Source organism: Scyliorhinus torazame, chromosome 4 (assembly GCF_047496885.1).
Source record: "Scyliorhinus torazame isolate Kashiwa2021f chromosome 4, sScyTor2.1, whole genome shotgun sequence".
Taxonomy (NCBI): Eukaryota; Metazoa; Chordata; class Chondrichthyes; order Carcharhiniformes; family Scyliorhinidae; genus Scyliorhinus; species Scyliorhinus torazame.
In genome coordinates, this window is record NC_092710.1 from 140984944 (window position 1) to 140997582 (window position 12639).

The 12639-nt window shown below is 45.5% G+C and overlaps 1 protein-coding gene across 2 annotated transcripts in view; it reads right to left on the minus strand.

Moving 5' to 3' along the window:
• pxdn (peroxidasin) overlaps window positions 1–12639 on the minus strand; it is a 331411-nt gene that overhangs the window by 199253 nt on the left and 119519 nt on the right. The window lies entirely within an intron of this gene.

The window sequence follows — 12639 nt, forward strand, 5'->3', positions numbered from 1 at the left end:
GCAAACGCTCGAGAGCCAAGAATCAATTTAGACTGGTTCTGGGAAAATTGAATGCCCACCTAAGGGACAATGTATAGCATAATTATTAAAAAAGTAGGATTTTTGGTTCTCATAAAAGTAAAAGATGAATGTTCTGTTTGGTACTTTACAGTATAAATTGTCAAAACAAATCATGTTTAGTCAATGTTGCTCCTAGTTAGCCTGTCACAATAAAAGCTGAAAATGTGAAATGTTATCCTTTCAGCTATTAATTGGGGTTCAAATTTGTTTTTAAAAGTTGTCCAATCGCCACGGGGATCGTAGCAAGGGTTACAATAATAGATTTAGATGAGGAAAGCTGGCAACAGGCTCAGGATCAGCATATGCTGGACTGGATGGGCCAAAAGGCCTGTTTCTATGCCATATTTCCTACATAACCAATTGCTTAGAAGCTTCAAATTTTTTCTGACAGTTCATGAATACTGTGCCATTATTTGCACATGTAGAGGGGCAGGAAAAAACAACAAGCGATATGTACTTAGTGTCTTCACTGGTGGTTAAAATGGTTTTACTACAGTATGAATTGACTGCATATTCATAATAAGAGGGACAGCTGAAAAGTATGATAATTTTTCTTTGTTCACAAATTAAGCTTGCCTTATGTGTATACAATTTAGAAATCCAGCAATACTGCAGTGCAGTATAATATTTGAGATAAACATGTCACATTCACATATCAATTATGAATTAACATGTACAGTGATGGAGTAGATCACTGATTTCTGATGCAGTTATGCCATCAAACTACAGTCTGGTGCAAGTGGGGATACGTTTCAGTGCTGACCACTTACATCCCTTTGAAAGAACGGATGATTGTCTGTCTGAAGTGTAATTGGAGCATCAATATACGGTCAGTCGTCAGGTAACAGCTAACTGCAAATTTAAATATGTTGGCTCTTGTAACTTTAATAGACAGTATTATACCATCCTTAAGTTTGAATACTGAAGGTGGTCAACAGACTACAAGATTGCCAATTTTACTCATCGCCACAAAGACAATAAAAGCTGTAAGCAGGTGAGCATTTAGAGGCTAATACATGAAAAAATGAACCCCCACTTAGAAAGACAGGAGTTGTTATAGAAAACCCTACAATGAGTTCCACCTAGATTTTGAAGCGGCATATGAATTTGTGTGAAAAGTCAATAGTCAAGCTAAAAAATGTGGAGGATAAATTTGGGATTGAATGAGTAAATGACTGATGGGTAGAAATTATCTTGTAAGCTTGTGAGACTCCACATTTTGAAGGGGCACCTGCTGGCTCAACTAATTGGGTCAAGTTTGTTTTGTGGCTAGGGAAGTCTTTGAGGTGTTACGGCATGTGTTTGCACACTGGAGTGAGTGGACCTCACAGATTTGACCTATGAAGAGATATCTTTTGAGGAGGAAGCCAACTCATTTATAAACATTAACACCTGTGACATGAAAGGCTTCTTTCTTGACATGAAAGGCTTCTTTCTTGACATGCTGTACCTGCCCAACTTTAGTTGAGTCTAAATGATCAGTTGCGTGTGTGGCAGACTGGACAAGCCGCCATAAACAATTGCTTCCCAGATTCTTGTTCCCATAATGTGCAAGAATTATATTCTAAAGCATATGTCTTAAAGTTTGGGACTAATTCAATCATTTTCTAAATATTTGTGATATTCGCATCTGTTTGTGTTCTCCTGTGTCTTTGAAATATTATTTGCAATTTTGCCATTTATTCTTATTCTGAATGCTGCAATCTTTTGTCTGGTTTGTCCTGTCTTTCAAAAGTTGGTCGTAGAACAATTTGCCCAATGTGGTGCATTCTATCATAATTAAACTAATACACACTTCAGTGTTGGGAGAGACCTTTTTGGTCACCGAGGGCAATTTATCATGGCCAATCCACCAAACCTGCACGTGTTTGGACTGTGGGAGGAAACCGGAGCACCCGGAGGAAACCCACGCAGACAAGGGAAGAATGTGCAGACTCCGCACAGGCAGTGACCCAGCAGGGAATCGAACCTGGGACCCTGGCACTGTGAAGCCACAGTGCTATCCACTTGTGCTACCGTGCTGCCCAAGATGAAATGCTAAAGAGAGACCCATTTGCCTGTTCCAGATGGTGTAAAATCCCATGTCTCTGAACAAAAGGATGATATTCTCATTGTTTTGACCAACATTCCTTCCTCAACTATTAAGAAAATCCCATTACATAGTTATTCATCTCATTGCAGTCCTGGTGCATAACGATTGACATTTTACTGTATTTCAGTCAGAGCACTGCAGAGTAATTCACTTTAAATGAAACACTTTGTGATGTTTTGAAGACTGGAAAGGCACTATATAAGTGCAAACTTTTTTTGATGTCTTTCATTTTATATCCTGCGAATGATTGTGAACAAGAAAGAGAAAAAAAGACTTGAAAAGTTCAATATAAATGTAAGACCACCACATCTCTCTCAGCGTTTTACAGCACTTAAGTACTTTTTTGAAGTGCAGTCACTGTTGAAAGAAATGTGAGAGCTGATTTGCACTCCGCAAACTCCCACAAACAGCAATGTGATAATGCCTGTCAACAGTTTGTTTTTTTGATGTTGACTGACAAATAAATATTAGTCACGACACTGTGAATAACTCCCCCGCTCTCCTTTGAAACATTGCCATGGGATCTTTTACATCCAGCCCAGCAGCATGAGGTGGCCTCGGTTTAACATCTCGGGTGGAATTTTCACATAATTTGTCAGATTGTCAGGCTCGGACTGCAAATTGGCAGTGCCAACGTGTGCCAGGGGGCAGTGCCCAGGCATACTCCTATTTGCCCCCCACAGGCTATAGTGACCATGGGTATCTTCAGTAGGAACCTCTCGATTATTTCCCTTCCTCATAAAGATGTTGTGAACCTCACCGATGTGACATCATGTCGCCTTGCTTTGAATGTTGAGTGAGGGGGAAATCATTTGCTGTGAAGGCCCTTTAGCCATATGTAATTTCAGTAAAATGTATTTTATTTAAATGTATTTTATTACAAATATGTTTCAAAACATGTTACAAAAAATAAACACCCCAGGAAAAATACTTCTCAGCAATCAGCTATACGGTTTGTATAGATTGTTCCTCTTTTTCACCCCCCCCCCCCCCCCCCCGCGACGAACAGCCCCTCAGACACGGTCACGAACATCCCCAACCTTTCCTCAAGTCCCCCTGAAGAGCCCCTTAACTTATACTTTATCTTCTCTAATCGCAGGAAGTCGTACAGGTCACCCAGTCAAACAGCTACCCCTGGTGACGATGCCAACCGCCACTCCAACGAAATTCGCCGCCGGGCAATCAAAGAGACGAAGGTCTTCCTCCTCTCCATGAGCTCCAGCTTCTCTGAAACCCTAAATATCGCAACCAAAGGGTCCGGGTCCACCTCCTCCTCCACTATCATGCCGAAGACTGCGAACACTCCTGCCCAGAATCTTCCCACTTTTTCGCAACCCCAAAACATGCGTGCATGATTCTCTGGCCACCGCCCACAACTCTCGCACTCATCTGCTACCCCCTGAAAGAACCCACTCATTCTCACCCGAGTCATATGCACCCTGTGCACCACCTTAAACTGTATCAGGCTCATCCTTGCACAAGAGGAGGTCCTGTTTACCCTATGCAGTGCCTCACTCCATACTCCCCAATTGATCTCCAATCCCCCTTGATCTTCACCACCCGCTCGGCTCCCTGCTCACCTAGCCACTTGTATATATCCCCAATTCTTCCCGCCCTTCCACATCCGGATGCAACAATCGCTCCAGCAGGGTATAACCCGGCAACCTAAGAAGCCCCTCCAGACCTTTCGTGCAAAGTCCCTAACCTGCAGAGATCTGAACTCACTGCCCCTCGGCAGCTCTACCCTCTCCCTTACTTCCTCCAGACTAGCGAACCATTCCACCAAATACAGATTCCTCACTTTGACCAGCCCCACATCCCTCCACCTCCTTTATGCACTATCAATCCCCCCACTGGTTCAAACCCATGATTCTCGCACAGCGGCATTACCACCGACATCCCTTCCACCCTAAAATATCTCAACTGATTCCATATCTTCACTGTGGACTGCACCACAGGGCTCCCTAAATACCTACTCGGAGCCATTGGCAATGCTGCCATCACCATAGCCCTCAAATGAGACGCCTTACAAGATTCCTCCACCATCCTATCCCACTTTACCCCTTCTCCTTCCCACCACCGCCGCACCTTGTCCACATTCGCCGCCCAATAATATGAAGCAAGTTTGGAAATGCCAACTCCCCCTGCTGTCTCTGCCTCTGGAGCAGAGCCCTCCCTACCCTCGGCACCTTCCCAGCCCAGACAAAGTCAGAAACGTTAAGTGCAGCGTATCCCACGTCTTAAGATCCTCCATGGCCTCCTCCACCAGCTTTGTTAAGTTCCACTTATGGAGTCCCGTCCATTCCCTCGCTACCTGAATCCCCAAATACCGAAACCTATCCCTCACTACCTTAAATGGCACCCCCCCCTAAATTAGCCCGCTGTCCCAGCTCATTCACCGGGAAAACCTTGCTTTTCCCTACATTCAGTTTATACAGCAAGAGGTCATCGGCATAGAGCTACACCTGATGCTCCCTTTGTTGCCCTACTACCCTCCCCGTTGTCAGCCTGTCAAACTGCCCCCTGCAACTGTTTAATCCTCACTAATCCCTCCATGGTGGGCACCCTCGAATATTCCCTGTCCAACTCCACTACCTCACTCACAAGACGGTCAATATCCTACCTGCTTTCCTTATCCGCATGAGCCTTAAACAAAATAATTTCCCCCGGACCACTGTCTTCAGTGCTTCCCAAATAAATGGCCACCGACACCTCCACATTCTGATTAGACGCCACATACTCCTTAATCGCCTCCCACACTTTATCACAAAAACCTCCATCCACCAACAACCCCGAGTCAAACCTCCACCCCGACCTCTGCTCTCGTCCCGGTCTAAACTGAATCTCCAGCCAGTGGGGCACATGGTCCGAGGTAACTATCCCCACATACTCTGCCCCTTCCCCCCAACCAAAATCCCCCGACTTACTGCAAAGTAATCAATCCTCAAATACACCATATATACGTGTGAAATTAAGGAATACTCCCTTCCCCCTGGGTTCTGAAAGCGCCATTGATCTACCATAGTGTTTCTTCAGTGTTTCCCTCCCTACCTCCTCCTCTAACCAAAAAAAAACAACCGCTGTAAGGATCAAGAGGAAGGCTCGAGGGCAGGTAGAAGTGGAAAGTTGAACCGTGAAGTCACAGCCTGCAGGTAAGGGATTGGCTGGTGACTGGTAAGTAGTTTTTATTTATTTTCCCTCAGGTGTTATCGTGCAGGGCGCAGAGGTTGCTGAGTGAGTGCTTGCTGAGAAGGGGAGTGAATAACAGGTAAGCTCTTTCTTTCTTTCTTTATTTATCTAGAGGGGATGACAGGGAAGGTAGTGCAATGTTCCTCCTGCAGAATGTTTGAGGTGAGGGACGCCGTCAGTGTCCCTGCTGATTTCATCTGTGGGAAAGTGCACCCATCTCCAGCTCCTCAGAAACCGCGTTAGGGAAGTGGAGCTGGAGTTGGATGAACTTCGCATCATTCGGGAGGCCGAGGTGGTCATAGATAGAAGCTTCAGGGATGTAGTTACTCCGAAGAATAAAGATAGATGGGTGACGTTGAGAGGGGCTGGGAGGAAGCAGTCAGTACAGGGATCCCGTGTGGCCGTTCCCCTTAGTAACAAGTATACCGCTTTGGATACTGTTGGGGGGGGGGGGGGGGGGAGAAAAACTTACCAGGGAAAAGCCATGGGGTACAGGTCTCTGGCACAGAGTCTGTCCCTGTTGCTCAGAAGGGAAGGGGGGTGAGGAGTAGAGCATTAGTCATTGGAGACTCCATAGTTAGGGAGATAGATAGGAGATTCTGTGGGAACGAGAGAGAGACTCATGGTTGGTGTGTTGCCTCCCAGGTGCCAGGGTGCGTGATGTCTCGGATCGTGTTTTCGGGATCCTTAAGGGGGAGGCGGAGCAGCCCCAAGTCGTGGTCCACATAGGTACCAACGACATAGGTAGGAAAAGGGATGGGGATGTAAGGCAGGAATTCAGGGAGCTAGGGTGGAAACTTAGATCTAGGACAAACAGAGTTATTATCTCTGGGTTGTTACCCGTGCCACGTAATAGCGAGACGAGGAATAGGGAGAGAGAGGAGTTGAACACATGGCTACAGGGATGGTGCAGGAGGGAGGGTTTCAGATTTCTGGATAATTGGGGCTCATTCTGGGGTCAGTGGGACCTCTACAAACGGGATGGTCTGCATCTGGACCAGAGGGGTACCAATATTCTGGGGTGGAAATTTGCTAATGCTCTTTAAACTAGTTCAGCAGGGGATTGGGAACCTGAATTGTAGCTCCAGTATACAGGAGGTTGAGAGTAGTGAGGTCATGAGTAGGGTTTCAAAGTTGCAGGAGTGTACCGGCAGGCAGGAAGATGGTTTAAGTGTATCTTCTTCAATGCCAGGAGCATCCGGAATAAGGTGGGTGAACTTGCGGCATGGGTTGGTACCTGGGACTTCGATGTTGAGGCCATTTCGGAGACATGGATAGAGCAGGGACAGGAATGGTTGTTGCAGGTGCCGGGATTTAGATATTTCAGTAAGCTCAGGGAAGGTGGTAAAAGAGGGGGAGGGATGGCATTGTTAGTCAAGGACAGTATTACGGTGGCAGAAAGGACGTTTGATGAGGACTCGTCTACTCAGGTAGTATGGGCTGAGGTTAGAAACAGGAAAGGAGAGGTCACCCTGTTAGGGGTTTTCTATAGGCCTCCGAAAAGTTCCAGAGATGTAGAGGAGAGGATTGCAAAGATGATTCTGGATAGGAGCGAAAGCAACAGGGTAGTTGTTATGGGGGACATTAACTTTCCAAATATTGACTGGAAACGCTATAGTTTGAGTACATTAGATGGGTCCGTTTTTGTCCAATGTGTGCAAGAGGGTTTCCTGATACAGTATGTAGATAGGCCAACGAGAGGCGAGGCCATATTGGATTTGGTACTGGGTAATGGACCAGGACAGGTGTTAGATTTGGAGGTAGGTGAGCACTTTGGTGATAGTGACCACAATTCGATCACGTTTACTTTAGTGATGGAACGGGATAGGTATATACACCGCAGGGCAAGAGTTATATCTGGGGAAAAGGCAATTATGATGCGATGAGGCAAGACTTAGGATACATCGGATGGAGAGGAAAACTGCAGGGGATGGGCACAATGGAAATGTGGAGCTTATTCAAGGAACAGCTACTGCGTGTCCTTGATAAGTATGTACCTGTCAGGCAGGGAGGAAGTGGTCAAGTGAGGGAACCGTGGTTTACTAAAGCAGTCGAAACACTTGTCAAGAGGAAGGAGACTTATGTAAAGATGAGACATGAAGGTTCAGTTAGGGCGCTCGAGAGTTACAAGTTAGCTAGGAAGGACCTAAAGAGAGAGCTAAGAAGAGCCAGGAGGGGACATGAGAAGTCTTTGGCAGGTAGGATCAAGGATAACCCTAAAGCTTTCTATACATATGTCAGGAATAAAAGAATGACTAGGGTAAGAGTAGGGCCAGTCAAGGACAGTAGTGGGAAGTTGTGCTTGGAGTCCGAGGAGATAGGAGAGGTGCTAAATGAATATTATTCATGAGTATTCACACAGGAAAAAGACAATGTTGTCGAGGAGAATACTGAGATTCAGGCTAGTAGACTAGAAGGGCTTGAGGTTCATAAGGAGGAGGTGTTAGCAATTCTGGAAAGTGTGAAAATAGATAAGTCACCTGGGCCGGATGGGATTTATCCTCGGATTCTCTGGGAAGCTAGGGAGGAGATTGCTGAGCCTTTGGCCTTGATCTTTAAGTCATCTTTGTCTACAGGAATAGTGCCAGAAGATTGGAGGATAGCAAATGTTGTCCCCTTGTTCAAGAAGGGGAGTAGAGATAACCCTGGTAACTATAGACCAGTGAGCCTTACTTCTGTTGTGGGAAAAATCTTGGAAAGGTTTATAAGAGATAGGGTGTATAATCATCTGGAAAGGAATAATTTGATTAGAGATAGTCAACACGGTTTTGTGAAGGGTAGGTCGTACCTCACAAACCTTATTGAGTTCTTTGAGAAGGTGACCAAACAGGTGGATGAGGGTAAAGCAGTTGATGTGGTGTATATGGATTTCAGTAAAGCGTTTGAGAAGGTTCCCCATGGTAGGCTACTGCAGAAAATACGGAGGCATGGGATTCAGGGTGATTTAGCAGTTTGGATCAGAAATTGGCTAGCTGGAAGAAGACAAAGGGTGGTGGTTGATGGGAAATATTCAGACTGGAGTCCAGTTACTAGTGGTGTACCACAAGGATCTGTTTTGGGGCCACTGCTGTTTGTCATTTTTATAAATGACCTGGAGGAGGGCGTAGAAGGATGGGTGAGTAAATTTGCAGATGACACTAAAGTCGGTGGAGTTGTGGACAGTGCGGAAGGATGTTACAAGTTACAGAGGGACATAGATAAGCTGCAGCGCTGGGCTGAGAGGTGGCAAATGGAATTTAATGCAGAAAAGTGTGAGGTGATTCATTTTGGAAGGAATAACAGGAAGACTGAGTACTGGGCTAATGGTAAGATTCTTGGCAGTGTGGATGAGCAGAGAGATCTCGGTGTCCATGTACATAGATCCCTGAAAGTTGCCACCCAGGTTGAGAGGGTTGTTAAGAAGACGTACGGTGTGTTTGCTTTTATTGGTAGAGGGATTGAGTTTATAGCCATGAGGTCATGTTGCAGCTATACCACACTTTGGTGCGGCCGCATTTGGAGTATTGCGTGCAATTCTAGTCGCCGCATTATAGGAAGGATGTGGAAGCATTGGAAAGGGTGCAGAGGGGATTTACCAGAATGTTGCCTGATATGGAGGGAAGATCTTATGAGGGAAGGCTGAGGGACTTGAGGCTGTTTGTGTTAGACAGAAGAATGTCAAGAGGTGACTTAATTGAGGCATACAAGATGATCAGAGAATTGGATAGGGTGGACAGTGAGAGCCTTTTTCCTCGGATGGTGATGTCGAGCACGAGGGGACATACCTTTAAATTGAGGGGAGATAGATACAAGACAGATGTCATAAGAATATAAGAACTAGGAACAGGAGTAGGCCATCTGGCCCCTTGAGCCTGCTCCGCCATTTAATGAGATCATGGCTGATCTTTGTGGACTCAGCTCCACTCTCCAGCCCGTACACCATATCCCCGAATCCCTTTATTCTTTAGAAAGGCATCTCTCTTTTTCTTAAAAACGTTTAAAGAAGGAGCCTCAACTGCTTCACTGGGCAAGGAATTCCAGAGATTCACAACCCTTTGGGTGAAGAAGTTCCCCCTACACTCCGTCCTAAATCTACCTCCGCTTATTTTGAGGCTATGCCCCCTCGTTCTGCTTTCCCCGACCAGTGGAAACAACCTGCCCGCATCTATCATATCTATTCCCTTCATAATTTTATATGTCTCAATAAGATCCCCCCGCATCCTTCTAAACTCCAATGAGTACAGTCCCAGTCTACTCAAACTCTCGTCATAATCTAATCCCCTCAACTCTGGGATCAACCTAGTGAATCTCCTCTGCATTCCCTCCAGTGCCAATATGTCCTTTCTCAGGTAAGTAGACCAAAACCGAACACAATACTCCAGATGCGGCCTCACCAACACCCTATACAATTGCAGCATAACCTCACTAGTCTTGAACTCCATCCCTCTAGCAATGAAAGACAAAACTCGATTAGCCTTCTTAATCACCTGCTGCACCTGCACACCAACTTTTTGCGACTCGTGCACCAGCACACCCAGGTCCCTCTGCACAGCAGCATGTTTTAACATCTTACCGTTTAAATAATAATCCATTCTGCTGTTATTCCTCCCAAAATGGATAGCCTCACGCTTGGCAACATTGAATTCCATCTGCCAGACCCTAGTCCATTCACCTAACCTATCCAAATCCTTCTGCAGACTTCCGGTATCCTCTGCACTTTTTGCTTTACCACTCATCTTAGTGTCGTCTGCAAACTTTGACACATTGCACTTGGTCCCCAACTCCAAATCGTCTATGTAAATTGTGAACAACTGCAGACCCAACACTGATCCTTGAGGGACCCCACTAGTTACAGGTTGCCAACCAGAGAAACACCCATTTATCCCCACTCTCTGCTTTCTGTTAGTTAACCAATCCTCTACCCATGCTACCACTTTACCCTCAATGCCATGCATCTTTAGTTTATGCAGCAGCCTTTTGTGTGGCACCTTGTCAGAGATAGGTTCTTTACTCAGAGAGTAGTAAGGGCGTGGAATGCCCTGCCTGCAACAGTAGTGGACTCGCCAACACTAAGGACATTCAAATGGTCATTGGATAGACATATGGACAATAAGGGAATAGTGTAGATGGGCATTAGAGTGGTTTCACAGGTCGGCGCAACATCGAGGGCCGAAGGGCCTGTACTACGCTGTAATGTTCTATGTTCCATACCCATTCTCTCCATAAACCCCCCCAGTTCCCTTGCCATTCATACCCTACCCATCGACCTGGGGCTTGTCACAAGTAGGCTTACATTAACACTGCAATGAAGTTACTGTGAAAATCCCCTAGTCGCCAAATTCTGGCGCCTGTTTGGGTACACGGAGGGAGAATTCAGAATGTCAAATTCACCTAACAAGCACGCCTTTCTGGACTTGTGGAAGGAAACTGGAGCACCCGGAGGAAATCCACTCAGACACGGGGTTGTCCACATGTTGACTCTGCACAGACAGTGACCCAAGCGGGAATGGAATCTGGGACCCTGGCGCTGTGAGGCAACAGTGTTAACCACTGTGCTACTATGCCGCCCACGGATGTTTAATGAGGTTCCACCCTGAAACTCACTACATCGTTGGTGACGGGGTAGGGAAACAAGATCTTGCCGGCGAGAATCCAGTTTCCCGACTCGCGCAAGATTTTGCACCTGCACTGCCGTTCTCGCTGAATGTGAACACCCCCCCCCCCCCCCCCCACCCCCCACCATCTGAAAGATGCCCCCTTATTACTGCACTGGAGTGTTTTTTGTGCTCACGTCCTGGAATCGGACCTGAATCTGGAACCCTGTGATTCAGAGGCATGTGCTTCCAATTGAGCCACAGCTGAGACAAGAGAAGAAACTGAGAGACAGGATAAAGGAGTTAGTTTTCTATCCAGACAATGGCAACAAATGGAATGATCAAGTAGCAAAGTGTTAAGGTCTGGGACAGAGTGCTACAGATATTGGATGATTTGAGAATCAAGAGGCTGCTTGTTCAGAGAAGAGAACCCTTTTCTGGTGGTTGTGTGAAGGTAAATAAACTCTAAGGAAAATGAAAAAAAGTTAGGTACAAGACAGCTTGAAGGATGGTATAGGGTGGCCGCAAGTTAAGATGTAGAGAATAGGAAGACAATATAAAGGATTACCATCAAGCCCAGAAGTCTTTCTGAAGTCCAGAAATCAGGGGCAGAATTTCCGGTCAAGGAGTCATCAGAACAGAGGTGGGTGACTGACTAAATTGTGTTGACAACTTGCTGGTCTGCTATCTCCGTTGACAGCCCAGGTGCTGTTCATGAAGGCAAGAGGAGAGCGGGAGGAGGGTGCGATTGCAGCAATGATTAGGCCAATTAAGGCACTCTAGAAGCTCATTAGGAACTCGCTATTTATTATGTACAAATATTTGCAATGGCCCTCAGGTGCTGTCAATGTAGATCATGTCCAGAGTGACGCGAACAGGGTTGAATATATTTTGAGTGCCGAAGATCAACTTAGAAGTCATAGTGAAGGGGCTGAGTGGAATAAAGGTGGCCTACCTCATCGTAGGAGATGTTTTAGAAATGTTCATATTCCTACCCTATCCTGACTTCCATGTCTTCATTCTGATCTCCAAAATGTGAAAAGTACAGGTTCAAAACAAATTATGCTATGAACCAAGAAAATAACTTACATTTATATTGTACCTTTCACATCCTCAGAATGTGCCCAAGTACTTCACAACCAATTAATTGTGTTTCTCAAGTGCAGTCATTGTTACCGTGACAGTCTACGCACAGCGAGTTCTCACACATAGCAAGATAAATGACTACTTAACCTGTTTTGGTAGAGAAAGCCGAACAGGCCATATAATTTCTCATCCAAAATACAGCATCCGTAGCAATGCAGCAATCCTTCATAGTTGCAGTGACGTATCAACTTGGACTTATATGCACAAGACAAGCGGAGTTGAGTTCACCACCTTCTGACTTGAACAATATTGTTCCTTCACCAGAGGAAGGAGCAGTGATCCGAAAGCTCGTGATTCGAAACAAACCTGTTGGACTTTAACCTGGTGTTGTAAGACTTCTTATTGAACAAGATTGTTACCAACCCACTGAAGGATCAACAGATGAATTTTCAGGTCATAAAATTACAAAGATCAAATTCAGGGAATTAAAGCAGCAAGTTATACTTGTATACTGTTGTGTGGTTCATGCTGCAAAATAGTCAGGTCTAGCACTGACTACAGAGATAAGGATCAAATGGCATGCTGAATTTCTGCACAAAGTTTCGGCATCATGTTTGTCAGCTAAACAGCAAAAATGGA